Here is a 13,085-nt window from a genome sequence, read left to right on the forward strand (position 1 = left end):
CGTTCATTTGGAGTTGAATAGACGGCTTCACTAAATGTAGTGCAACTGCTTTTGGGAACCCTTTTAACGGGCAACAAATGCACAAATCGAGTACAGGATGCACATTAATGTAGCATAAATAAATCAAGAAAGAAAAGTGTGTGATTGTTTGCTGAGAAATCCTTTGCTTTTACACCAAGCTGAACGTATTTAAAGCATTCAAACGCCAAACAAAGTGAGAAGCAGGATTCCTACATAATAACTCGAACATAAGCTGCACACAAACAATGGCATAAACAACTACGGGAAAAGACCATCCCGACCTGTTCAGACCGATCCCAGCGTGCATGGCCACTCCGTCTGCATCTTCAATGTCTCAAATATGTTTGCTGGTTTATTCGGACACACTCTTCTTCTGTGTCGTCTTCTCAGAGGCTGATTTTTCAAATGTGATTCCGGCACGTGAAAAACAAGGAAGTGAAATACAGTGAGTCGAATGCCTCGACTTCCTTTACAACAACACGCCTGCCCTGACCTGAAACGACCCCGCGCTCTTCAGGCAGAGCGCCAACAAAGTCTTCCGGAGAAAAGCGTAAATAGTGTGTTTATGGCCTTCTGCCATCTAATCGTAAAGTTTTGCATGTTCCTGCTTCATCTGAAGCTCTTGTTCTTGCGTGTAAGTCAGATCAGTGATACTCTGCTGTTTATAATAGAGTTCACCGTCGGTCTGCGATACTTCACCATCTTCTGCTGAAACACAGTACGGATTCTTCTTTCTTTTTTTGGTTTATTTGTTGACTGACATTTGTGTTTCTGAATATTGCGAACGCTAAATGGCACTTCTGAGTCACCACATATTAACAATCAGATTTCTCCCTCTTTCATGCATATTACTGCTGTTCAATCAAATGCCATAAACACGTGTTAGCAGATATAGACGTCTCTAAAGGACCAACCTGTGTCGTATTTGAATCAGAAACACATTTATTTAGCATTATTTTACACATCAACACCCGAGGACAGTAAGAACAGTAGCTCTGTTTCCGTATTAGTGATATTGGCATCTAGAGATCGTGCTTCTTCACATGCTTTACTGAAATAGTATGACACACATTTTCCAAACAGCACATTAAATACACTTGAAAACATCAATTTGAATAAATATCTCACGCATCACACACTTGGGAAATAACTAATTCCATACCATTTGCCCCCTTCATTAAAGTGTAAATCCCTCTGTTCATTTCTATTAGTCATTATGCATATTGCCACATTTAAATGCACCTCTTCAGTCATTTTTAATAACTGTAGTCACACCGCATTATATTTTGTGTAAAATTGTAGGAGTGTAAAAGAGCCCTGTGACAGCCATTTTTTTGTGAATGTCACCAGGATATTTTTGAGATGGAAGATTTGACTGTTCATGTGACGGGCTTCACAATTATTCGAACCCCGGAGCAGATATTGGTGCAATTACAGTCTTATCATGATGGTACAGATGTCCATGGCAACTGGCAAACTAAATAAGAAAGAAAGAAAGAAAGAAAGAAAGAAAGAAAGAAAGAAAGAAAATCAGCAAAAGGAGGACAGCCGTGTAAAAACAGGAGGTGTTGAGAATCCTTCCTAAGATCAGATGGTGCTTCAGGTCATTGATTGCATTTAGTCGTGTCGATTAATCGGCAAAATACCGAAGTGCCGCATTTCATGGACAAGAATCTATGAAACGCATTATTAGACTGTTTTCTAAGGCTGCACAAAATATTAAAACCATTTAAAAATCATAATAAGTGCTATTATGATTTCAACAGGTCTGTGGTTTAATGAAATAAGCATGCACCGCGGGTTTAATCTGGGCTTTATTTCGATGCGTGTATGTCCAGGTAAACGCTGCTCCGCACAAACAGTCATCATTTTACATCCAGCTCTGCATGTGCTGTGAGTCTGATTATAACATGTGCATCTGATTTATTACCTCCACCAACACAGGAGAACATATCATGATCTTCCTAAATATGCTTACTGCTCATCACGACTTCAAAATATTTTATTTAGAGTTTGCATGTGCCGATTTCCACACACAAGACATTTCTGAATGTGCATTTCTGTCAAAGAAGTGAGCAAATATGAAAGAGTAAGTGGACCTTTGAATTAAATGTTGTTTAGTCAGGATTTGATCGTGCTGTAAAGTGTAAAAACAGGTAAAAACTATTTTTACACAATTAGATTTAAGACACATAATTAAATGTGTCCTTTTATTATTGCTTGAACAAAGTTCTGCACGTTTCTTTGAGAAATTTCAATATAACACTAAATAATATACTAATATAGCACTTGCGTGTCATTGCTCTGTTGTTGGTTTGATTGCTTCTATTATAATGTAAATGTAAATAACAAAACAAAAGAAACCTTTGAAAACAAGCCCCAAATCAATAAATAAGTAACACAATAAAATTAATCTCCTCATAGAAACAAAATAAGGCTCTGTCTGTGCTGCGTTTTAGTCATGATCCATACATGCAATATGAACAGTTTTTAATCTAAATTAGATTTTATAGATTCCAGATTTAAAGCAGAAACTGAATGGTTTGACTTCAGTTTCGTGAAACTATCATGAACTTTGATATGCTTTATACATAAATACCATCTTAACTTTTCTAAAGACAGTAAGTTCCTCTCAGACATACTAATATAATAATAGAATAATAATAATAATAGAAGCTAATGCTAACCGTTTAGTTGTTGTTCTAGACTACTCTTGAATGTAACTCAGCCGTTCAGAAATAATGCCTATAACGTACTGATTCTTCTTTCCTTCTTTGTTGAACAATGGTATTGTTTTTTCCAGTGAAGTATCTCCAGTCTGCCAAATCTCCAGTGTCATAATAAAAGGCCTTTAAAAACCTTACGTCGTCAGATTAATAACCACGTTTCATATGTTAAAACGGCCAACCGTTTCACAAGACTCACACAGAAACTGCCAGAATCTCATGAATGCTTTTCACCTTCTCAATGGAAAGAAGTGCAAGTGAGAATAAGAAAATAATAATAATCAAACCTGGGGGGGGGGGGGTGCAAATCAATAATGAGGACCCCCCCCCCAGTGCTATTAATTTACATGAAAATACATAAAATAATAAAATGTGTACATACAGTACGATGACCCGAATGGAGTGATTTCAATCCATCGTGTATGATGGACATGTTCTTAATTTCTTAATTAAAATTCATTTTGATATATTTGTGTGCATGAAGTAAAACGTCCTGATGACACACACACACACACACACACACACACACACACACTCACACTCACACACACACACACACACAATCACATATATTCACACATACACACACATAAGCATACATATTTACTCACACACACACAAACACATATTCACTTACAAACACACTCTCTCTCTCTCTCACACACACACACACACACACACACACACACACACACACACACACACACACACACACACACACACACACAAGCCTCACTGAAAAGAATTAAATTCATGAAAGTAAATTATTATTAAGTAGTTATTAAGCATGTTTTATTATTATTTGATAGATATAAGTGAAGCAGTTTTGGTAAAACTGTATAAATATCTGAATGAAACTCAAGGTCAGTACGGATCAGTCATTTCTTCTTTATACTGGACACTCCTGGACATTTATCATTAGATGTTTTCACACAACTAACCTCTGAACTGCAGAAATGTACAACACCTGCTGTTCACCTCAGTAACGGCTTTCTGTCTTTTTACCATAAAGATATTATTCTTCCCACATCTTTGAACGGTGTGCCGTTGATCTATTTTTACTTGACTTCAAAGTGACCTGGGTTAGTGGAAGCAGCACGCAGTCATTGCGTCATCTCTGTCTGAACCGTATGAATGGCTCAAAGCAGACTTCTGGTGTGGGCGTCACACAAGCATCACTCGTTCTCCCAGCGTACTCTTCCCGCTGCTCTTGCTCTACAGGATCACTGACCATCACTGTATATAAGAGGCAGCTACTGACCGAGCTACACCTGAAGAAGAGGAAACAACACTAGCGTCTGCTTAAATTAACAATACAGAAATAAATAAATACTCTAATGCTATCCTCAGACACACACTGTATTTCAGCAGGTTCTGAAATAATAGAGTTCGATAGAATTAGGATCACTCCTATCAGCTGCTTTTTGATACGCAGGTGTGATTATTACATGATTCATCTGACAAAAAGAAAAAGATTTTATTTTTACCATTATATTTAAAACTTCCAGATCTAGAACAATAATCTTTAAACAATGTGCAAAGAAGACTATTACATGTATGGTACACACTTTATACAATAGAAACACACATAAACATACATATTTACTCACACACATGCACATCTCTCTCTCACATACAGACACACACACACATACTGTAATTATTCACACACACACACACACACAGGTTTGTTTTTGTGTAAAGTGTGTTCATCCCATAGGTGTAATGGTTTTTATTCTGTAGAAACTGTATATTCTATGGCCCTTCACCAACCCTACACCTAACCCTAACCCTCACAGGAAACTTTGTGCATTTTTACTTTCTCAAAAAAACTAATTCTGTATGATTTATAAGTGTTTTGAAAAATGGGGACATGGGTTATGTCCTCATAAGTCACCCTCTCCTTGTAATACCTGTGTCATACCCATGTCATTATACAGAGTTGTGTCCTGATATGACACAAAAACATCCCCACACACACACACACACACACTCTCTCTCCCTCTATCACACACACACACACTCTGTCTCCCTCTATCACACACACACACACTCTCACACACACACACACACACACACACACACACACACACACACACACACACACACACACACACACACACACACACACACACACTCTCTCTCTCTCTCTATCACACACACACACACACAGTTGTTGTAAAACTCCCGTTCCTGTTGTGCACACGTCTCTTGGCCTGTGACCCCTGCTTCTATCGATCACAATCCTTCATTGTTATTCAGTGTTAATCTCAATACTAGCTACTCAACAGTGACTCACAGTAGTCTGATTAATATCAGGCTTTGTTCTGTGCTTGACTGACTAGAAAACACTTCAGCTCCTGTCCCTCTGTCAAACAAGCGTCCTGCACACAGGTACACACACTAACATGATCTGATAATAACACCGTACACACACTACACCTGCATTCCTCTGGGAGGGGACAGATATAACATGCTGTAGAATTAGCACTACAAAATAAAAACGTTTCCATATTCTCTGCTTCTGCCAGTTAGTGAGGAAACTGTAGATTTAAAAACATCTCTAAAACTGTGTTAGATGACCAGCAAACCGTTCACACACGTGTCCCTCTGCCAAACTGCCTTGGCAACAATATCCGTCCTGGCAACAGGTATGAACACCTATGCACACCGTTCTCAAGGCCGTCCCTACTTCACAACATTCAGAAGCTTTCTTCAGTTCTGCAGCTGTCCTCTTTCAGCTGGCCCGGTTCATACAGCCACATTAAAACCTCAAGCGCTCCTTCCAGAATGGCCACATCATACAGAGAAGGATACACAACACCTGGAGAGAGACACGGCAATAACGTGAGGATCGCTCCTCCTCTGAACCAGACACCGGACACAGACCAGTGTGCTCGGACCGAACACACACACACAGAGAGACAGAGACACACAGAGACAGAGACACACACACACACACAGAGGGAGAGAGAGACAGAGACACACACACAGAGACAGAGACAGAGACACACACACACACAGACACACACACAGACACACACACACAGACACACACACACAGACACACACACACACACACAGAGACACACACACACACACACTCACACAGTGATCCTGTTTAAAGCCAGGGTCTCAGGGGAAAGAATACGCCTCTAAAATATTTAGATAAAGATACACAATGGTGAGCTTCATCAGGAGGAGTCGACTCACTGGAGTTCATGAAGCTGCTGTGTAACAGCTGGAATCCTACAGGACTTCAGATCTATGCATTATTTCTTAAGCTTTATATTTCTACACGCCTTCTCTCTCTCTCTCTGTGTGTGTGTGTGCGAGCATACATCCGATGACAGTTGTTGTCTTCCCAGAAACATGATACATTATATATTTGTCCCGCCAGATCCTGCAGTGTTTTGTGCAGCGCGCCACCAACCGTCTTCACAAACCAGTCGTTGCCAGGAACAATAAAGTCTTGTTAACAATGTGGAGCGGTGAATGTTCAACAGCATTTACAGTTACAGCCTTTACTCGACTCCTCGTTCTGTTAGTCTACGCACCCGTTAAACTGAACACGTTCGGAGCTGCCCTGGTCTCTGAAATGGAGGACGTTAACTGTGCTCCCTCCCTCGCCTCCGTCAGGCCCTCTTCTACAGCCCGGTGTAAACAAATACGAAGTAAACTCAGAGAGACACAGAGAGAGAGAGAGAACTCTTTCAGCTCTCTTTTACAAACCATTTCCAGATATTTTCCTCCCCGAGACTTGTAGAGAACCATATGAGCGCCGGGGTTAGCTGAGGACACCAAAGCACCTTGGCACACATACAACTTCCCTGTTCGAATCCAAGATACATTTTTCACATCAGTGAAATGCCTGTGTACTCGTTTATGCATTTAAAGAGACACGCTGAAAAGATCCAGGCGATGTGCGTGCCGTACCAAATAAAATATAGGAGAAAAGCACAAACAGGCTTTATTTGCATGTGCTGAAGTACAAAAACAAACTCTACGTTTGTAAGCTAGGGACAGACCTTGGGAAAGCGTGACAAAGTCGTACAGAAAATGCATTCTTACTTGTTTCACCAGCTTGACTTCAGCAAACTTTAGCAGGAGAAAAAGAGAGAAAAGATCCACTGAGTTAATGCTGCAACACATGACTGACAATTATGTATGCAAAAGGGCGGGAAAGAGCTGCTGGCACGCTCGGTGTGGAAAATCCCCATTGTACCAAAGCAGCTCTTGGTTCTGAAGTCTGCCAGGTGAGGTCTAAACTGGTTTCAGGATACATGTGGGTGTGAATGAGAGTAGCTGACACTGCCTCGTCCGGGTCATCTGAGGTCAACCTCTCCAGTTCTGGGAGAACATGCATCATGGGGACGAACACATCCAACACTGATGCAGCTGCCCATCAACAGAACCAGAGACAAAGAGCGTTCCCATCACCACTGAAGCCCCGCTCGTGGTGGGAAACACGTCTGTATTAAACATGAGGATGTAAAACACACACACACACACGGAGAGAGAAGAGTCCAGCCACATTCTTAAACACAGCATGAAAGTTGAGAAATCCCTCATCAGGACTAACCTCGTCTTCAGTAAAACAGAATAGACTGTGTTCCTCTTAGATAAAGCGTAAGGGGAAGGGGATGTTCAGCACAACTGGGGAAAGTGGTGAGCTCGCTAATTCTGACAGATCTCTCAGATTAAAAACATCGCCAGCATTTACTAAAAAACACAGCCCAATCACAATCCAGTTCTCAATGCTTTCTCAGCTTGAATGGAGAATAGTGTCTCTCCGTGCATTTTCTGTCTTTGTGGGATATTACATATCTTTAAAAAAAAAAAGATTTTTTTTATTTTTTATTTGTTCAATATTTTAGTAAAATGGCCGAATAGAGGAGTGCGGTGTTTTTATTGTTGCAGTCCCCTGAAGAGAGCAGAGAGAATCAAAGTGTGAATGAAGCGCCTGTGTCTGTGTCTGACCATTGTTACCATGGTTTCCCCTCAGGCTGTGTCATGAGTTTAGATGCAAAACTCTCATTATACGTCAGAGAAACATCCTCGTATTAAACATCTTACAGTGAGATACAATATACTTCTCAATTCAATCTGGAATCCTGTTCGCTCTGTGATGTTCAGACTTTTTTTTTAAGTCACATATTAATGCCATTTTGTCACGTTCACATGTTACCAGTAAAGAGAGTAATCTGTTTTGGAGAATGACTCCTCCTACTGGCTATCCCCAGAACACCAGAATAAATCAAGAACTGCAGTCATGCATGTTCGCATAATTAAACTTAAGAATGGACATTGTGTTCAAATACCAGGCAACACAATATCATCTGCTGACCGTCCCATGGGTCAGACCGTGTGAAGGCCTCCAGAGCAATACAGATCTGAATAATCAAACTGATCATTGTTACGATATGAAATATGTACGTGTTGCAACTACATTAAAGAAAGCAGAGCCAAAAGGTCAAATGCCTATAATAGGCTACATGAGATATTAATACCCTCCCTTACTGTCAATACTACCTTCCAGAAGAGTATTTGGACATTAGTGTGAGCTGATGTATCAGAATGTAAGAGTTTCAGTTCCTGCCAGTGTCTGTCTCAAACTCTGTGCACACTGACCCTTGCTCTGCATGTTGTTCAACACTCAAACCCAGGTTTATATTCATGCACTGGTCTTTATAACATACAGCAGGCCTCGTTCTCTATTTAGGACGATGATGTGCATTTGGCTCGGTTTGAGTTGCACTGAAATAAATGCCAATGTCTGACCGTAAGATTCCTTAAAGAGGAATTTACTGACTCTGACCTTGACGATTAATTACATTAGTGAAGGCTTCTGTAAGCCGACTGAGTTAGCTCTGCTCTGACCGGACAGCAAACAGCATCAACAACGCTATCAAGCGCCGATCTAAGAAGAATTAGAACGGCCTGAGGCAGATCACCTAACACAATCATTCTGATTCTCTAAACCTGTGATTCATTGTAATTGATCATTTTTCATTCTGTCGAATAATCAATTGAAACTCTTGAACAGTCTCTGGCAGTGGCATGTGAGCAGTGCGTCTGAAGCACTGTGAGGGTTTGATCTCTCCAAAATAAACAGCACACAATGCCTGCTTTTGATCTACCAGTCCCAATATTCCTAAGATCAGGATCTATTTGTTGTCCTTTGGTTACGTCTGTCATTTCCAACTCACCAAAAATAGACAAAAGAACATCTTTAACATTTTTTATAAACATTATAAATAGGAATATAAACTAAAATTATAGAAGCTGCCACTATCCCAAAGTCTATATGAATTAATATACCGCATCTATCACAAGCAAAAGAAATAAATAATCATGCACAGAAATTAAAAACCACTTTGCACGTCCACAAACCATATTTATAGGTCAAGCAGCGAGAATGTAAAAAAGAACAAGAAAAAGTGTTTGAAGTCAAATATATTATGATCCCAATCTTTTAACTGCTACAGTAATTACTCAATGAGCTGATCATTATAGAAACAACAATCAGATCAATAACCACATCAATAAACACATTGCTCTTTACAGAAAAAACAACAAGTAAAAATAAAAAAAATACATGCATGCATATTAATATTAATGTTGGGTACAGCTCCCACAGAAACAATACATTTTTGTTCTAGAGTTCTCTTAGTTAGCCTTCTGTTTATATGCTATCATTTAGGATACAGATAAATTCACTAATAATACCTCAATACTTACAAAAGAAGCATAAGTTCACTCAAGAATGACCAGCTCTCACAGGTACACACAGGTAGACTACATAACGCCTTAAACATGTAGACAAAAGTGTCCCATATTTCCAGGAATCACACAGCTGACATGACTAAAGCTGGCTAAAGGATACACAGACGTATAACACAACGGGTATTTGTGTTTGCAACACATTCAAGGAAAATTAAAAAAATAATAATAATGAAAAGTTTATTTTCGGTTTTGGTGTAGCCTATACAATCGTAAAGAAACGTAAACCATAAATCACAAGAACTTGTTCGCATGCAACAAAGCTGACAGACAAACACCTACTGTATTATTCTGTGTAAGTCAGCCATACAACTACACACCTGTTTCACTGATACACACACAGTACGAGAGTAAAACCGAGTTAAACAGGTGCACATTACACCAATAAAGAAGAACGTGTTCAGATGTTACAGTCGTGTGGGGAAAACTGAGCCACAAACTAACATATATCTTCTATTTTAATTAAATGCGCTGACTAAAATGAAAAGTGCTTGCCATAAATATAGAAAGAGTTAATTTACTCGACGTTCACCAACCTGTAGACACACGAAGAATTTTATAAAACAGTTCTGTGAAAAATAGGCCGGTAATCAGCTAAAAAAAAACACACAATAATAATAAAAAATAGTGCAGTGAAAAAAAGAAAAAAAAACACTGAAATTATCGTTTCTGCCTTAGTCTAGCCTATATGTTTATAATAATATTTAAGTTAAATAAATGCCAGGAGAATGCTATGATATTTGACGATGATTGACTGCCTGATGCTAATGCATGTCTATATCCTATATCCTAAACACACCGAGATGCAAAGTTTTCATCGTCAAACTGTCGACATTTAACGGGGCCTGAAGCAGTCGACAGGCTAAAGAGAGAGGGGTTTATTCAGACCCCCACAGCTTTAGGAGACCGGCTCACAGCACATATATATGAACACAGAGCAGCGCACAGAGGTCATGACTGAGCTCAAGAATCATCCCAAAATCAGCTCAATATTCTCGAGTCCCATATACGCCAACAAAAAAAAATCCTTAACGTTTAATGAAGTAATATTTGACTACAGATCATTTGCGTATTTTTTTATTTTATCAATAAGTCAAACTTCCAAGGCCGAAGCGTCTGAGAGCGGTCAGCAAATCCAAAAAAAAAAAAAAACCCATAAAGCATGCACTAAATAAAACGAGATAACTGCATTCCGTTCATATCGTAAAATAACAAGGTTTCCCTTCTTCCGACTGATTCTTTCAGATTAAACATTGTAATAATCAATGTAGCCAACATCGAATAGAATCTCCCCACATAAATGCCAACCTTTCCGTGCCGTTTGCTAAAAATAAACAGATTATATAAGACAGACATTTTATAATACAGCGTCGGGAAACAGAGTGCATATGATAAATTAATGAAAAAAGCTGTGTGTGGGGTGTTTTTTTCCACTCCGGGTCGATGCATGGCTCTCACGCGCGCCGTCTCGTGCTACAGATAACAATGCGATCAGCGCTGCCTGGAGGCCCGTTAGTTACCTCCGAAAACTGTGCACGAGCTCCTCAGTGTTGTGCCATATTAAGTTTTTTAGTGTGTGTGTGTGTGTGTGTTAAAATGGCCGAGACTGATTGTTTTATTGTTTGCTTAGCCTACAAACGCGTGCGTTACAGGCAACAAGCTGGCACTTCACAACACGGAGTCAAAAAGAGGTCATTCATAAGTACAGGCGTTGGAATACGGAACAGATGGCCATTTATCTTTTGTAACTAAAACTGCATTTCGGCTTGTCCGCGCACTCCCCAAATCCCGGTTTACTTCGTTAGGCTGCGTGAGCCCGTTTAATGATGAAGAATAACGGAGACACGCCAGCTACTACACAACTCCGCGGTTTCGCTCAGATTCGTCCGAGAACATCGGCGCAAAACAACGACACGCGAAACAATTCGGCTCGTCCCGAGACCAGAGGCCAGCGCGCGCATCTACCGGGGTCAACCAAATATTAGTAACGGCCCGGAAAAACACTAAGATTCCCGAAACGCGTCTGAAACTGCTCGAATCCTCCGAACATTTGTTCCCGTAGCGCCGACGGCTTTGATCGCGGGTCCGTGACACTTTAAGACACGGTTCGAGCGCTGTTACTGTATCAGATATGTCGAAGGGAAGGGAAGTCCCTAGCGGCTCCGCTGGCTCGTATTGTCACGGTTCAGCACTTCGACAATTATTAAAATACCCCGTGAAATAACTCAACTTGTAAAAACTACCGACAAAGTCCTCGCAGCCTGACAACCGTTCAGCTACTTCTCATAAACGAGTGCTCGAGCGGGAATTACACGGTCATTTTACCTGAGACGTCACTTCAGGCGAGCACGAGTCTCTCTGCTTTAATTTCAGACAAACACGGGCTGTTCTGGGGGAACTCTGGAACGCGCAGTTTTCCAATTCTTCACCAGCTAAATGTCATTTCACAAGTTTTTCCTATCTTCTTCAAAGCCAAATGAGCTATAGCCTATTGATGGACAGAGACTAAAGTCTTGCGTTGGAGCTATTCGTATAGGCTTCATGTTTATTGTATTTTTTCTTCAGCTCATATCACGGGAATGACTGCTGTTACTCTTATAAATAGCCTAACAGAAATAGTCTACGCGCCCTCCCCTTGCCCCTGTCTCTTACCTGCTGCTCTTTCTCGTCCAGTGGCTACAGGCTTCACAGCTTCCCGGCTTTCCCCAGGCAAGGACTGACTTTATTAATATTGTCCCTTACTTTGTTTCATTTCTCACTTCCATCTTCTTTCATCTCATCAATAAACACACGCTGCAGCCTACCTTCGCAGAGGACATCACGCAGCTCGCTCGTGCCCTCCCATTTTTTCACTATTCGTCGAAGATTTTGGGCAGCCACGCCTTTCTGCTGGCGATTGGAACAGAATGGACTTTCTTGATGCACGTAGGTTGTGATATAAATCGTTCAACATGACTTTACCCCAATCGGTGAGCCGCACGCCCTCCCGAAACTGGCTCCATTGTGGCTCTGAAAGTGAAACTATTTTGGCTGCTCGCGATCGTTGTGTTTGAACCAGCATGGGCTCTGTGCATCCTCAGTTTCTTAATTCTCGGAGCACGGTTTTCCGCGGAGTATTTCGGTGCGCTGGTAGCGGTCCCCTCTCGAGGACTCGTGCACGCACAGACGCGCGCGCCACTAATGTCATTCTAGGTGTTACATGCGCGCGTTAAACTCTCTCAAATCCGTGTCCCATTCTCGATCAAAGGCCAGCCAGTCATCCGAGAATCCCGCATGTTGATCATTTATAGATGGCCTACATTAGATTGGTTAGGGGGGCTGTCAATAAATTTCTCCCAATTATATCTGCTCGCGCATTGGATGATGACGGTGTCCGTCAGTCGGAAGACCAACAAGCTAGATTGTTCACCGTGCCTTTTACTTTCTACGCATTTCTATTTTCTCATTTATTTATTTTGTACCGTCCCTAGCTGACCTCAAGGAAACGTAAGGAGAGTTGCTGACGGGACTGCTGGCCAATCAGATCGCGAAAACTGACACCGGACCTTTTTGTTC

The 13,085-nt window shown here is 40.8% G+C and overlaps 1 protein-coding gene across 3 annotated transcripts in view; it reads right to left on the bottom strand.

Moving 5' to 3' along the window:
• LOC113086010 (zinc finger and BTB domain-containing protein 20-like) overlaps nt 1-12,328 on the bottom strand; it is a 51,211-nt gene extending 38,883 nt beyond the window's left edge. Inside the window, exons 1-2 of one of the 3 annotated variants that reach the window (XM_026255315.1) lie at nt 12,183-12,328; nt 303-414 (exon numbers count right to left, since the gene is read on the bottom strand). The gene's annotated coding sequence lies outside the window, so the exon portion shown is untranslated. Of the gene's footprint in view, nt 1-302; nt 415-11,855; nt 12,152-12,182 lie in introns of those variants that run through there. The other 2 variants (XM_026255314.1, XM_026255316.1) reach the window with 2 other exon arrangements.
• Nucleotides 12,329-13,085: the final 757 nt, after the last annotated feature.

Source organism: Carassius auratus, chromosome 5 (assembly GCF_003368295.1).
Source record: "Carassius auratus strain Wakin chromosome 5, ASM336829v1, whole genome shotgun sequence".
NCBI classification, from domain to species: domain Eukaryota; kingdom Metazoa; phylum Chordata; class Actinopteri; order Cypriniformes; family Cyprinidae; genus Carassius; species Carassius auratus.